The following is a 13,471-nucleotide window of genomic DNA, read 5'->3' as shown; positions in this document are numbered from 1 at the left end:
ACAAAGAGAGGATCTCCTCTCGCAAAGGGAAGGTCAAGTTCTCCATCCAGAGGTCAAAGCTCTCAGCCTTCACGCTTGGCTTCTGAAAGACTGAGATATAAGGATTGGGACCTTCCGGGCGACGTTATGGAAATTTTGCTTTCGGCTAGAAGGCCAGCAACAAAATCCTTGTACCGGTGTCGTCGGAAGAAATTCAGTCACTGGTGCAGGGATAAGAAGGTGGATCCTATCAATGTAGCACTCCCATGGTGCTTTCCTTTCTTTTACATTTGGCCAACTCAGGGCTCCAGGTTGGTACTATTAAAGCAGATTTAGCAGCGCTATCCATCTTCAAGCGCTCCTCAGTAGAAATTTCATATTTTAAAATGCCTTTAGTTGTCCAAATTCTTAAAGGGTCAACAAATGTGTTCCCTCCTACACCTGTTCAGGTTCCCATTTGGGACTTAAATTTAGTTTTAAAATTCCTTGTGTGCCCCTTTTCAGCCTTTACATTCTTACCCTGTAAGGCTCCTAACTTTTAAAACTGTTTTACTAGTGGCTTTAACTTCAGCCTGCAGGGTGAGTTGCAGGTGCTCTCTTGTAAGCCTCCTCACACTATTTTCCGCAAGGATAAAGTTATTTTGAAGGTCAAACCTTTTGTCTTACCTAAAATAGTTTGAGATTTCCATCTGTCACAAAAGATTACTTTACCTTCCTTTTACCCTCCTCCGCACGCTAGTAAAAAGGAGGAAAGGCTCCACAGGCTGGACCCTAAAAGGGCTCTCAGCTTCTATATCTCTAGACTTGAAAGGTTTAGACAAACTGATCAGTTATTTGTCGGTTACACTGGACACAAATTGGGCCTTGGTGTGTCCAAACAAACCTTATCCAGATTGATAATCCTTGCAATATCTTAATGTTACAGGTTGGCTGGGAAAGAGCCTCCAGATGGTTTAAGGGCTCATTCAACCAGGGGCATAGCAACTTCCACAGCTCTTCAGAGGGGTATTCCTGTGCAGGATGTGTGCGCAGCGGCCACCTGGTCATCCATGCACACCTTTGTAAAACATTGTTTAGACTGCACTTCTTACCAAGGAGGCCTTTTTGCAAAAGCCATCCTTCATTCAGTACATAATTAAAAACTCTGGTACTCCTTCCTCCAAATTACTACTGCTGCGGGAGTCTATCTAAGATGAGGAATATGTGGGAGGACACAATCCATTAGAAGAACAAGTTACTTACCACTGGAACGTTCTTCCGACTGGATATTCCTCCCACGTATTCCTCATCGACCCTCCTCTGTACAGTTTTTACGCTTTTTGCACTTGCACTTCCTTAAGAGCCTGACATCCTTCGATGCCTGATACAACTGATGCAACCATTAACACAGAAAAAACAGAACTGAGACCAACGGGCGTGGCTCGAGCCCTTTATACGACGGGTGACATCGACACTCTACGGCAGCCCTCGTAGGACTAATGCTACGGGCCATCGAGCACAGCGCCCTCTGGCGTAAACATTTTTCCGAACAAAGAAGCAGCAAGCTGGCATATTATCTAAGATGAGGTATACTTGGGAGGAACATCCAGTCGAAAAAACGTTAGTTGGTAAGTAACTTGTTCTTCTGTTTGCGTTTCCTCTGTTGCCGTTGTTACTTCCGAGTTACCAGTCAACTCAGATGGTACCGGTGCCGGATGAGCCTCGTCGCACTAGCTTGTCGAGGCAGATCTGGTACCTGGACCTTCTCAGCATGTCAGCGTCCCCACCAGTCAAGCTGACGGTGGTCGCGGATCTTCTCGCCAGGGAAGAAGGTGCCATTCTTTACCACGATCCAGGGTCTCTGATCCTGAAGGCCTGGCTCCTGCAACGCTAGAATTTGCTGGCTACGATATCCCGGCAAACTGCAAGGAAGTTCTCGCCAAGGCTAGAGCATCGTCTACTTTGAAATGCTGCAGACTCAAGTGGAAGAGGTTCACTATTTGGAGCCGCTACCAGAAGATCAACCCTCTGAGGGTCACGGGCCCTCTGGTACTTCCGTATTTGCTGTCATTGGCCAAATCGGGGCTGGCTCACGCCTCCATCAAAGTTCATCTGGCGGCTATCTCCCACTACACCAGATCCCCAGGACGACCCTCCTTGTGGTCGCACTGGTTGGTCAAGGAATTTATCAAGGGACTATTTTGCTTGTTCCCGCCGGTGAAGGCCCCGGAGTGGGAGCTCAATGTGGTACTTGCTAGGCTCATGGGACCCCCGTTCGAGCCTGTGCCTTCTGTTCCACTCAGGTTTCTGTTGTGGAAAACAGCTTTTCTCGTGGCCATCACCTCTGCATGACGAGTGGGTGAGATCCAGACCCTCTCCGGTAAACCACCTTACTTGTCTTTCCACGAGACGAGGGTGGAGCTGCAGACGCACCCTTCCTTCATGCCCAAGGTTCCGTCGGACTTTCATCTAAACGAGCCCTTGGTGTTACCTGTGTTTTTTCCAACGCCTTTGTCGCTGTCTGAAAGGACTTTGCACTTGCTGGATGTAGCTAGAGCGCTGAAGTTTTATGTGGCCCGCACAATAAGTTTCCAGAAAACTTCTCAGCTCTTTGTGAACTTTGGTCCTTTTAACCATGAGAAGACCCTGTCCAAGGCTTCCATTTCCAGGAGGCTCTCCGACTGTATCAACTTGTTGTCACTGGTTGGCAAACCGACCGCTGCCTGGCCATCCAAGAGCCCACTCCACCAGGGCGATCTCTGCTACAGTGGCGTTCCTGTCTGGTGTGCCCCTGCTGGACACCTGCAGGGCTGCTACTTGAAGGTCGACGCACACCTTCACGAAATTCTACTGCGTCGACAGCGATTCCAGGGAGGAATCCGAAGTCGGCCAAGCAGTGCTGCGCAACCTGTTCGCTTGAAGGTGAGCCTGGTGAGGAGGTAAGAGATGCTTATGTTTGAACTATGCCACTTCCCACAGAAGATGGAAGACTTTGTTGAGTCAGTTTGCAGAGGGCTGTTCGGAGAGACTGCTCTCTCCCAGTTCTTTGAGGTCTAGAGGGCCCACCGGATAACCGCGGCCCGGCCAGTCCCGGGGCGCATCATTGTGCGGCTACTAAACTATAAAGGTCGCGACATGATCCTATGACTGGCCCGGAGAAAGGAGTGTTGCAAGACGACGGTGACAGGATTCAGGTATACCCTGATTTCTCGCAGGCTGTCCAATCGTCCTGCAGATCCTTCGCTGGTGTAAAGAGACGCCTCAGAGACAATCAAATTCAATATTCCATGTTCTTTCCTGTGAAACTATGCATTCAACATGCAGGTAAAACTCAATTCTTCAATTCGCCAGAAGCAGTCAGCAGTTACCTGGACGACATGGGCTGTCAGCCCCCGCGCAACAATCCAGGACCGGATGGCGCCGACCGACTCAGAAGAGACCTGACCTGAAAACCCACCGTATATGGAGTCCCGACGCAATTCAGCAGCGCAGCCTCCACAATAATTATGATGGCCGTCAATAACAAAAATGGAGGGCCACCATCCTATTCCCACATTTGATTACCTGACTAAAAACTACCTGTATGTCGTCCGCAGGTGCAACTAAACATATCGTCAAGTTAAGAGCTGGCGCGCTTGGCACTGTTTGAGTTTCTGGTTCACAGAGAGGGGGGGGGCATTCGACAGGCAAGTTGGGGGTTGCCCGTGAGGGAGGGTAAGGGAAGGGAGATTTACACAGTTCAAGAGAAGACTCCAACCGTGGTCTTGTCCACCACTGACCAAACACCCCAATAACTCATTATTCAAAAGTATCATGCTCATATTTATTACACAATTCTTACGTCTGTTTAGCACACTCTGAGTACACATATAGCGACCCCAGCCCATTCAAGTTGATAACATGCAATATCCGTGGAGGGAACAACCCAGCCAAAACAAGTAAGATACTTCACTACCTTAAGCGACATAACATAGAGGTCGCGTTCTTGCAAGAAACCCATCTACTTCCACCCTCTGAGAATCGGTGGGCCTCCTCATGGGGATGCCATAGGTATTATATAGGTATTATTCCTCCTTCTCATCTTACGCCAGAGGGGTAGCTATACTGATCAGCAGGAAAGGGAAGTTCAGATTGCTGTCGACAGCTCTTGACAAGGAAGGCAGGACACTACTGGTCCACGGGGTACTAGAGGGTGTTGAAGTAGCCCTAATCAAATAGATGGCACTAACCCATTCGACTGGGTGATGACGCACCTAGCAGAAGTAGACCTAGCCACAATCATATGGGGAGGGCGACTTGAGGGGCGACTTGAACACGACCCTGGACTCCAAATGGGATAAGTCCCATGCACTCACTAATACAACCACCAAAGCAAGCCTCCAAGTCCGGGAAATCTGCGAGACCTATAATCCGATAGATGAATGGAGACTTTCCCATAAAGAATCCCGCAAATACGTTCCACTCCCGGGTCCATGGGACCAGCTCGCCCTTGCACTATCTACTAGTGTCCCAAACGGGTGGCTTTCAGTGGAGGGAATGCCTGATCCTTCCTAGGACGCTGTCCGATCACGCCACAGTCACCTTAGAATGCATCCCGACGGACAACCAAAAGACTAGCCCCACTTGGAGATTCAAACCTACGGCTCAAGACCCAGTGTTTGCCCAAGGACTCCTTAATGAGATTGATACCTTTCTCACTAACAATCGGGAGTCTGTCGCGTTGAGCGGAACCCTTTGGGAAACGTTAAAATGCTTTGTCAGGGGTATATGTATGCCCAAGGAAAACAGGATACTGAAGACTTTGAGAAGGGAATTGGTGGGAAACCCGAACAAAACTATACCGCACTAAACGGCCCCCACACACACTTGCTCTTATTAGAGAAGAGCTGGATAAGTTCAGGGTTAATGCAACCGCAAGAGTCGTTTCCTAACACGCGGCCACGTGATTCAGCGGTATGACGAGGGCCAAAAACCAGGAGCTCTCCTAGCTAGAATGTTAGCAGCAGATGTGTGACCCCCACAGGTGGACTGTGTCCGTGATCCACAAGGCAATCTAGTCCACACCGAAAGGGAAATGGTAGCAGCATTTCATGCCTTCTGAGTCAAACTTTATAGCTCCAAGGCTCTGAACAACCAAGCAGCCCTTCGGACATACTTGGACGATACAGAATTATATTGTGTGCAGGGAGAATTTAGAGTGTGCCTAAATAGACCAATCACTGTCGAAGAGATCATGAAAGTACTTCCTGGAACCAAAGCATCACGCCCCGACGGCCTGACTGGAGAGTTCTATAAATCATATGCCCCAACCCTTGCACCAATCCTACTATCGGTATACAAGGAAGCCCTCGCGAAAGGGCATTTACCTCCCATGCTACGCAAATCTAACCTTATCCTCCTTCACAAGCCAGGGAAACCCCCAGACGAGTGTACCTCATACAGGCCAATATCCCTAATTAACATAGACAACAAAATACTTGCTAAACTCCTAACCGCCTACTCCCATTAATGACGGGTCTGGTACTGGCCGACCAGGCCGGCTTCATCCCAGGCCGGAACATTTTGGAATCATTGAATCACTAGACCCTCAACACAAGCGGTACCGGTCCATCTCGAAGCAGAGAAGGCCTTTGACTCAGTCGAATAGCCATACTTCTCTGCAGTGCTAAAGAAGCTTGGCCTAGGGAACTACTTCCTAAGACTAGTCTCGCTTCTCTACACAACCCCCCCGACCAACATCACACTGGGTAAAACAAGGTCGGAACCCATAGAACTAAAAAGAGGAACCAGGCAAGGCTGCCCTTTGTCAGCTCTGTTTGCACTAGCAATGGAGCCGTTGGCCGCAAGCCTTAGAACCAAATTCATGGATAGAGGACTAACTATAGGGCCCCACAAGCTGATCCTGTCCCTAAATGCTGATGACGTGGCTCTTTGTCGGCGACCCAGCAACAAACCTAAACCCGATAATGAGAGAGGTTCTGAAGTTCAGATCCTTTTCGGGTTTAAAAATGAATCACAACAAATCGGTGGTGTTCCCATTAACCCAGGGAACTGTACAATTCAACAATGACTTTGAGTTTACTTGGGAATCATCAGGGTATCTGGGAATAAAAATGTCTAGGAACTATGACAACCTATTCAGAGACCACTACAGGCAGGTCATGGGGACACTCAGCGATAAAATTTCAAGGTGGAGACACCTCCCCCTTACACTATGGGGGCGGATATCAATAGTTAAAATGGTCATACTGCCTAAACTTCTCTATTTGTTCGTAAACATGCCACTTTTACTAACACAGGGCTTCTTGCCAACGTCTGTGCGGCCTCATCCTCGACCTGATATGGGCAGGCAAACCAGCAAGAGTAGCACACGTGACCCTCATACAACCAATAGCGAAAGGCGGCTTAGCACTTCAGGATTTTGAAGGCTACTTTTGGGCGGCACAGGCGCAATAAGCGCAATTCCTGAGCCACTGGTACACCACCTAGTCAATCCGCCCACACGTCCAGACCAAAAGGGCCCTCATAACCCCCAATCTCCTACACGCGGCCATCCTAGGAGAACTTCAAGTAGCACCAAAAACCCAAAATGTAGTACACACCACGTACGCGATATGGAAGATGGCACAGAAAAGCAATATCACCACCAGGTGCTCGCCCCTGCTCCCAGCTAGGTTCATACCGGGGATACCACTTACGGCCAACAAAATATACCTCCAATGGGTAGACAAATTAAAGATTGTCACACTAAACGACTGGTTCATGGAGGGAAACTTCCTGACAGTCCAACAAGTCCGGGAACAGGGGGCCGACTCCCTTAGACATTTTTGTCTACTTCCATCTCCGGCACACTCTCAAATCCTTATTCCCTTCATTCCCTGCTCAGCCGCCCACGTGACAGCTTTTACACAGGGTGATCCAGTCATAGGGAACAGGCAAGCTAGTGTCCAGTATCTACAAAGATCTGTTGTCCACCTCCACAGAATAAGCAGTTCCCAAACAAAGGTGGGAAAAAGCTCTTGCAGACATGCCAGACACAAAAAGGTGTCCTTAAATATGAGATACAAACTCATACAATTCAAGTTTGTCCACCAGGTGTACCACACTCATGAAAAATTACACAGACACCACCTGACTCAATCAGCAGCATTTGTGAGGTGTGGCAAGACCCCAGCAGACTTCCTGCACCTGGCATGAGTGCCTGGTAATCAACAGTTTCTGGGGAGAGGTACTGACCAAAACCTCAGATAATAGGCGAACAGCTTGACCAATGCCCTACAGTAACAATGCTGGGATGCACTAGGAACCTACAACCCTCAGGGAGGATACTACCCGGCCTCCTGCTGGTATTGGCGCATCGCCGAGTTGCCATGGCTTGGGGGAAGAGGTCCACCACCTACCGCACAGAGATTGCTACAGGACATAGCGTTCTGCAATGACACAGATTCAAGCTTCATCAAAACTTTGCCCCTCCACACTAGACGACCAGACATTAGGGAGCCATATATTGGCTATCTTTTAGAAACACCAGACTGAACCACACTGAATAGTTCCCCGATCACAGACCTTTGTAGCACAAATCTACCGCTCAGCAGCTCCGTTTTGCAAACTGTAACATCTATCCATGCATGTCATAGACTTTCTTAGATCTGGAAAAGAGGGGTTGGGGGGGGGTGGTGAGGGACCTCGGGGATCACATGGCGTCATGGTTTGGAATGTACTTTGTATTGTTCTAATAACTAAAAATGTAAACAAAAAAAAGCAACTTAAAGGCAGGTATAAGGCTGTTTTGTGTCTGTCTACAGTAGACCAAGCAAAGCAAAACCCAGTGTTACACTTTATGAATGACTGTTATTATAGGTAGCTAAAATCTAATGTAGCCTCATTCAGGACAGGCTAACGGCAAGTCAGGGGTAACGAGGCCCAGTTGGGGAACACTCATACATTTATCCTAACAGGAATAGTGAAGTGAGACCAACAGCATTACATTTGGGAAGAGGCACAACCAAATCACAGATGAGTAATATAACCGTACATCTACTTTCTGTTAGAACAGCAAAACAGTTTATAAGGAAAGAAAGATGCTAAAGTATACTTTTCAGAATGGCAGAATCTTACAGGTAAGTAATAACTTTTGTAACTGTTAACTCTTACCAACCAACTTCTTTTTGAAGTAAGTAACTTTTAAACACGTATTCTCTTTTCTAGGCAAAAGGCTCAATCCTTAGAAGTCGTTCCCTTATTCTTGGAGCATGAGTGTTTGCAGTGGGAGAAGGGGCGTCGCTAGGGTCTAGTGTCCAACAGGCAGGTCAGGATAGTTTAAGTAGCAAAAGTGAGTTCCTAAGGAAGACTGTTAGAACAAGTAAGTACTGTACTTTAATGTTAAAGATCATTTATGCCGCGCACCATCCCCACCGGAGTGGAGGTAGAGAGTCCAGGAACTTCACAGAAGACACCCTAGGAGAATTCCAGCACGGACCTGGGTGCACTGGACGAGAGGACACCCAATCATAAACACCCCAAGACTACACAGGTATCACAAGAGACTCAAGGTAAGTAAATGCCCAAGCCAGCACAGTACCTTAGCACAGATGATTTTGCAGCAAGAGGACTTGAGGATCTGCAGCCAAAAACCCAGTCATTGAATTCCTTCATACAGAAGACAGAACACTGGAAGGACTTTTGCAGCAAGGATCAAGGGTAAGGCTCTAGGCAAGGTTTTCCTTGTGGCTGGATGCAGCTCTGTTGATTTGGCGGCTTATTTTAGGAACACAGAAGACTGAATATCACCCGTCTGATTCTCGTTTGCAAGGTCCATCACTCTGGTGAGGGGACATTTTGGACTGGAATCGTGCCTCTGAAGAACCAGCAGGATGCCCACAAAATTTCTGCGAAATTCGGAAGACTGTACACCGCACAATGGCTCGAGGTCCGAGGGTATTGGGGTAGTGCAACCCCACAAGGTTGCGGCATGGTGTGGCATGGCTCAAAATGCAGGTCTTGAGTCTAGTGGTTCCCACCAGGCTCTGGGTCGTTTTCAGAGTCCCCAGGTCGATTGGAAGGAAGGGCTACAGCAGGCTCCGGTTGCACATCAAGCTCTCCAGTCTCTGGAAATCGTTTCAGCTATAAATTCTTCCTCTACAGCTTTGGTTTCAGTGTTCGACTACCTCTTCAGCTTCCAGGTTCAGACTTTTATGCAGGAACACAGCCAATCAAACAGGCTTGCAAAATGGAAACTTTTGGGGGGGGGGATGGGGGCGTTGGCAATCCTATCAGGACAGCCAGCCTCCCCGTTTGAACTGGAATCTCGCACTCGGGCTGGAAGACAAAGGGCTGCAGTTTGTTGGGCTCCTCCCTCGCTTCTTGCTTGCTGCTGTTAGGCAGAATCCTGTGCAGTTCCCTTAGGGAGCACTACAGAAGATTAAGACTACAGGTTAGAGCAATAAATCCCCTTTGGTATCCGTCCGTACCACAAAGATTTAGTTGGTAGCCGCGGCTGAGCAGTCAGACTTATGTCAAGAGGGAGATGAGCAGTATTCGGGGTTTACACAATAGGCCTACAGTACTATGGCACAAGGAAACACTGACCAAAGATTGGTATTAAAAAGTATACATATTGATTTTATACACTTCTAATAAAACACATGTATCAGTCATCAAGCAAGTTAAATTAAGTCAAAGGAAAAATATATACACTCCCAAGTTAAATTGTAGACCAAGTGAACCAGAGTGAAAACTGAGCAAACCGGCACAGTGAAAACCACACTCAAGGGATCCTCTATCAATTTCTCACAAGGGAGGGAAAGCACAAGTTATATAGAAATAGTTTCTTACACACCTTAGCAACACTTCCCATAACTTTGTGAACCAGTTTAAGCAAGACAGTGCATCAGTATAGGCAATACTTAAATTAAAACTGAGCAAAATGGCATTTCACAAGGTTTAGAAAGGGGAAGAAAGGGTAGTTATATGAAGTAGGTGCACCAACACAGTTCTAGTTGAGAATCAATGCAGGCCTAATAAATGTAGCCAGAGTCAGTAGGCCTGTACCAGAGTTAGTGGTACAGGGCAAGGGCTCAGGAGCAAAATGTTCTTGTAGCTGCAGTCGAGTCTTTGGTTACCGATTCTGCAAAGGTGGATGCAGAAGTTGAAAAGACAATGTTAAGAGAGAGGGCGGCCAAACCGACAGGTAGGTAAAGGATTTATAACCCCTTTAGTGCTACCGCGAAGAAAGGGCGACCTGGCGGAACAATGTACCTTTAAATGAAGAAGTGGCTCCTGCGGTGGCGGTTGTTCCTGGTAGTTCCTGCAGTTCGGGTGATCCAGCAGAGGAAGAGAGGCTCTCGTCGTGGAGGAAGGTTCGAGTTACTGCACTACACAGGGATGAAACCAGCCGCGGTGCTGCCCGACGAATAAAAGGTACGCTCCTTTAAATCGCGGTTCGGGTGGACTGGTGCCTGGCTATCCGGCTTCCGAGTACAGGGTACGGGAGATTCGGCCAAAGCAGGTCCAGGAAGGCGATTGGCAAACTGGTTGGCCCCACCAGCTCAAGGGAAGAAGGCTCTTGCAGATGAAGATCTTCTCTCGTCGTGTGGAGAAAAGTGGTGAGACGCTGCAGTAGGGTTTCACCGGTGGTTCAGTCGTTGCAGATGTCTTTGGCTTCTCTCCTCTTCGGCTTCTTAGTTCCAGTGGCGACGACTTGCTCCTCAGGACCCTGCTTTTATGCAAAAACATCCCCATTCAAACAGCCTAGCTGTCACTCACACAGTGGAGTGGTCATCTTCGCGGGAATCCCTCCAGCCTATCAGGATAGAGTGCGACATGGGTTGCGGAGGCAAACCCGTCCAGGGGTCCTACTCCCCCTCCCACACAATGGACCCACCCCAGACTCAGTGGCGCCGAAAGGAGGGCGGCTTGGTAGAAGCCCTCCAAAAGGACGAACAAAGGATCCCCAACCTGGGTTAGAAGTTTAGAGGAAGACACGAGAAAGAAGTTATATTAAAGTTCTGGCAAATAAAACCTAACAGAGTCAAGTTAATATTAAAATGCACCGGCGGTATTTTAGAGGCTGTGGTAGCCTCGAACAATGGGAAAATCCCATAGGGAAATATTCGCAGTCGAATATTTATGGTAGTAACCACTGCCACCAGCCAGAAACATTTGAGAGAGGGACTGTACGGTACCCTCTCGAAAATGAACATAAGGGAAAAACTATTAACCCTTTCCAGTACCTCCATAGTAAGATGGGTTGTACTGGTTTAGTTCATAGGATTTGACTAGTAAAGTCAATTGGGACTTTACATGCCCTGGGAGACTGTCAGTCCCAGGGTATGGAGTCTATGTTTGGGGGTCGCTACGACACCCCTGTGTCACTGCACTGAGGGTGCTGTGTAACATATGTGAATAAAGATGGTTCCTATGGGGTTGAGAAAATCCCATAGACATTAAACACAAAAATAGCCTAGAACACACATAGCAAAAATGCCTGAGAGTGGGAAAAAGAGTCTCACTCTTAGCAGGAAAAAGAAATAAACCCTTCAAATACAGCAAAGCTGCTGGGGGACTCTATAGGTAAGGGAAATTAGCCATAAAATGAGAATTCTCCATAACACCTGCCTTCACAGACACTCTGGAGCCTGGGTGGGGAGTCCATAGGACTCCCGCCGAAGATAAAAATCACACACAGGAATTTCCCACCCTGGAGATCGGGGAAGGAACAAGAAAGGACAAGGAACACTAAAATGGCGAAGACAGATGTCATTTTTGCAAAATGAGCATGCATGGGTGGCTTTACCGGGGCTGTGCAAACAGCCCGTGGTAAAGGTGCACCAAATTAATAAAAAGTTCCACTGCGACCAGCGATTAAAGGCAAGTTTGTCCTTTTAACATACATGTTAAATTTAAAATGAGAAGGGGAATACTCAGTATCTCCCAAGCACGCCACAGAAGGCTACTGAATCTGCCGTCTGACTTTCAGCTCCGCTGCGACTTGTAATGTCCCGATGTCACCGGGAATGCAGGCGCTGGATTCTGTGTTTCGAGGTTGCCGGCAACCCACCGGTAGCACTCTTCCAAGCTCTGTTGAAGTCGAATTGGGAGGGCTTGGGGGGGGGGGGTATAACATTTATGAAAGAGAACAGAACTTAAGGTACCAGACTGCAGGACGAACTGATAAGGGTTGCAGATCAGGAAGGGCTATCACTGTTGATGCAGGACCAGTCCGCGGCATTTGATGCGGTTGACCACCATATCCTGCTCAACAGCCTGAGTGCTGTAGGCAAGGTTTCAGAACATGTCAATAAGTGGGTTGGATCATTTCTAGCCAACCGAAGGGTGGGGGGATATATTTCAGACCCTATCTTGATGGGATGCAGAGTCCCACAAGGTTCGTTTTTGTCACCCCTACTTTTTAATCTTCATTTGCAACCATTGATGACATTCTGGAGAGTCATGGGGTGAATTATCATTCCTATGCTGACGATACTCAGATCTTCATCAAAACCATAAACATTGAGGACACTTTACTTAAGGTGAAGCACTGTCTGGAAGATGAAAGTGAATGGATGTCCAAAACGTGCTTCAATTGAATGCTTCTAAAACGGAGCTGGCATTGTTTAGACCCAAGCATCTTATTATGACTGCTAAAGAATCCTTCATCCCTAATATCCTCAGCGTAGAATTGAGAGTGCCCCTTCGGTTAAAAACCTGGGCTGCATTTGTGAAGACAACCTCGGAAGTGAGGCACAGGTTGGCGCCAAAGTGCAGGCTATTTTTCACTTGCTGTGATTGCTACGGCAAGCTCTGCCATTTATCCCAGGGGAGGATCATGCGATGGTGGTGGGTGCTACGAGTGCCCACCTTGACTGTTGTAACAGTCTCTTGATGGGCATCCTGGCCAAACTGCACAGACTTCAAAAAGCCCAAAATGCAGCCGTCAGACTGTTTGGCAGACGGCTGTTTAGGTAGATCAACTCATGTATCCCATCTTCGCTGAACAGTACACTGGTTGACGGTGGAAGATCACATTAAATTTAAGGTTAGCATGTCAGATTTTTATAAGCTTAAATGGCCTCGCCCCGGATTATTTGAGAAATAAAATCTGTCGCTACCAGCCAACTAGGACGTTCCGATCAAAGGTCCAACTGTTGCTGACCGTTCCTGTCTGTATGCGTCTCAAGGGGCGATGGAAGGTTTTCAGTCTTTGGTCCCAGGTTTTGGAATGGCATCTTTAAAGAGATTAGGTCCTCAGACACTTTACCAGTTTCGAAAGGCCCTCAAGACCTTCCTTTTTAAATAAGGGGGATAGAGGCCGTGGGTGGCTCTTCTGCTCATTAATTAAGAGGGATGTTTCTTCTATCAATTGTTGGTATCAGCTGCACCATTATATGGTTAAGTCCGTCTTGTGCGCGTTATAAAGAAAGTGGTGAAACTCCTCTCTTCTCCAGTGTTTTGAGCTCTAGACATGAGATAAATGCTGCAATAGGCATCATGGTTAAATCACATATTTTGGGAG

General features: G+C 47.7%; 1 protein-coding gene across 1 annotated transcript in view; it reads left to right on the top strand.

Annotated features, from left to right (window-relative positions):
• The window catches only part of IMMT (inner membrane mitochondrial protein), a 946,894-nt gene that overhangs the window by 568,325 nt on the left and 365,098 nt on the right, over window positions 1–13,471 (top strand). The window lies entirely within an intron of this gene.

This window comes from Ambystoma mexicanum, chromosome 6q (genome assembly GCF_040938575.1).
Source record: "Ambystoma mexicanum isolate Mex_15411 chromosome 6q, UKY_AmexF1_1, whole genome shotgun sequence".
In the NCBI taxonomy this organism is placed as follows: domain Eukaryota; kingdom Metazoa; phylum Chordata; class Amphibia; order Caudata; family Ambystomatidae; genus Ambystoma; species Ambystoma mexicanum.
This window is presented reverse-complemented; position numbering and strand designations above follow the sequence as displayed.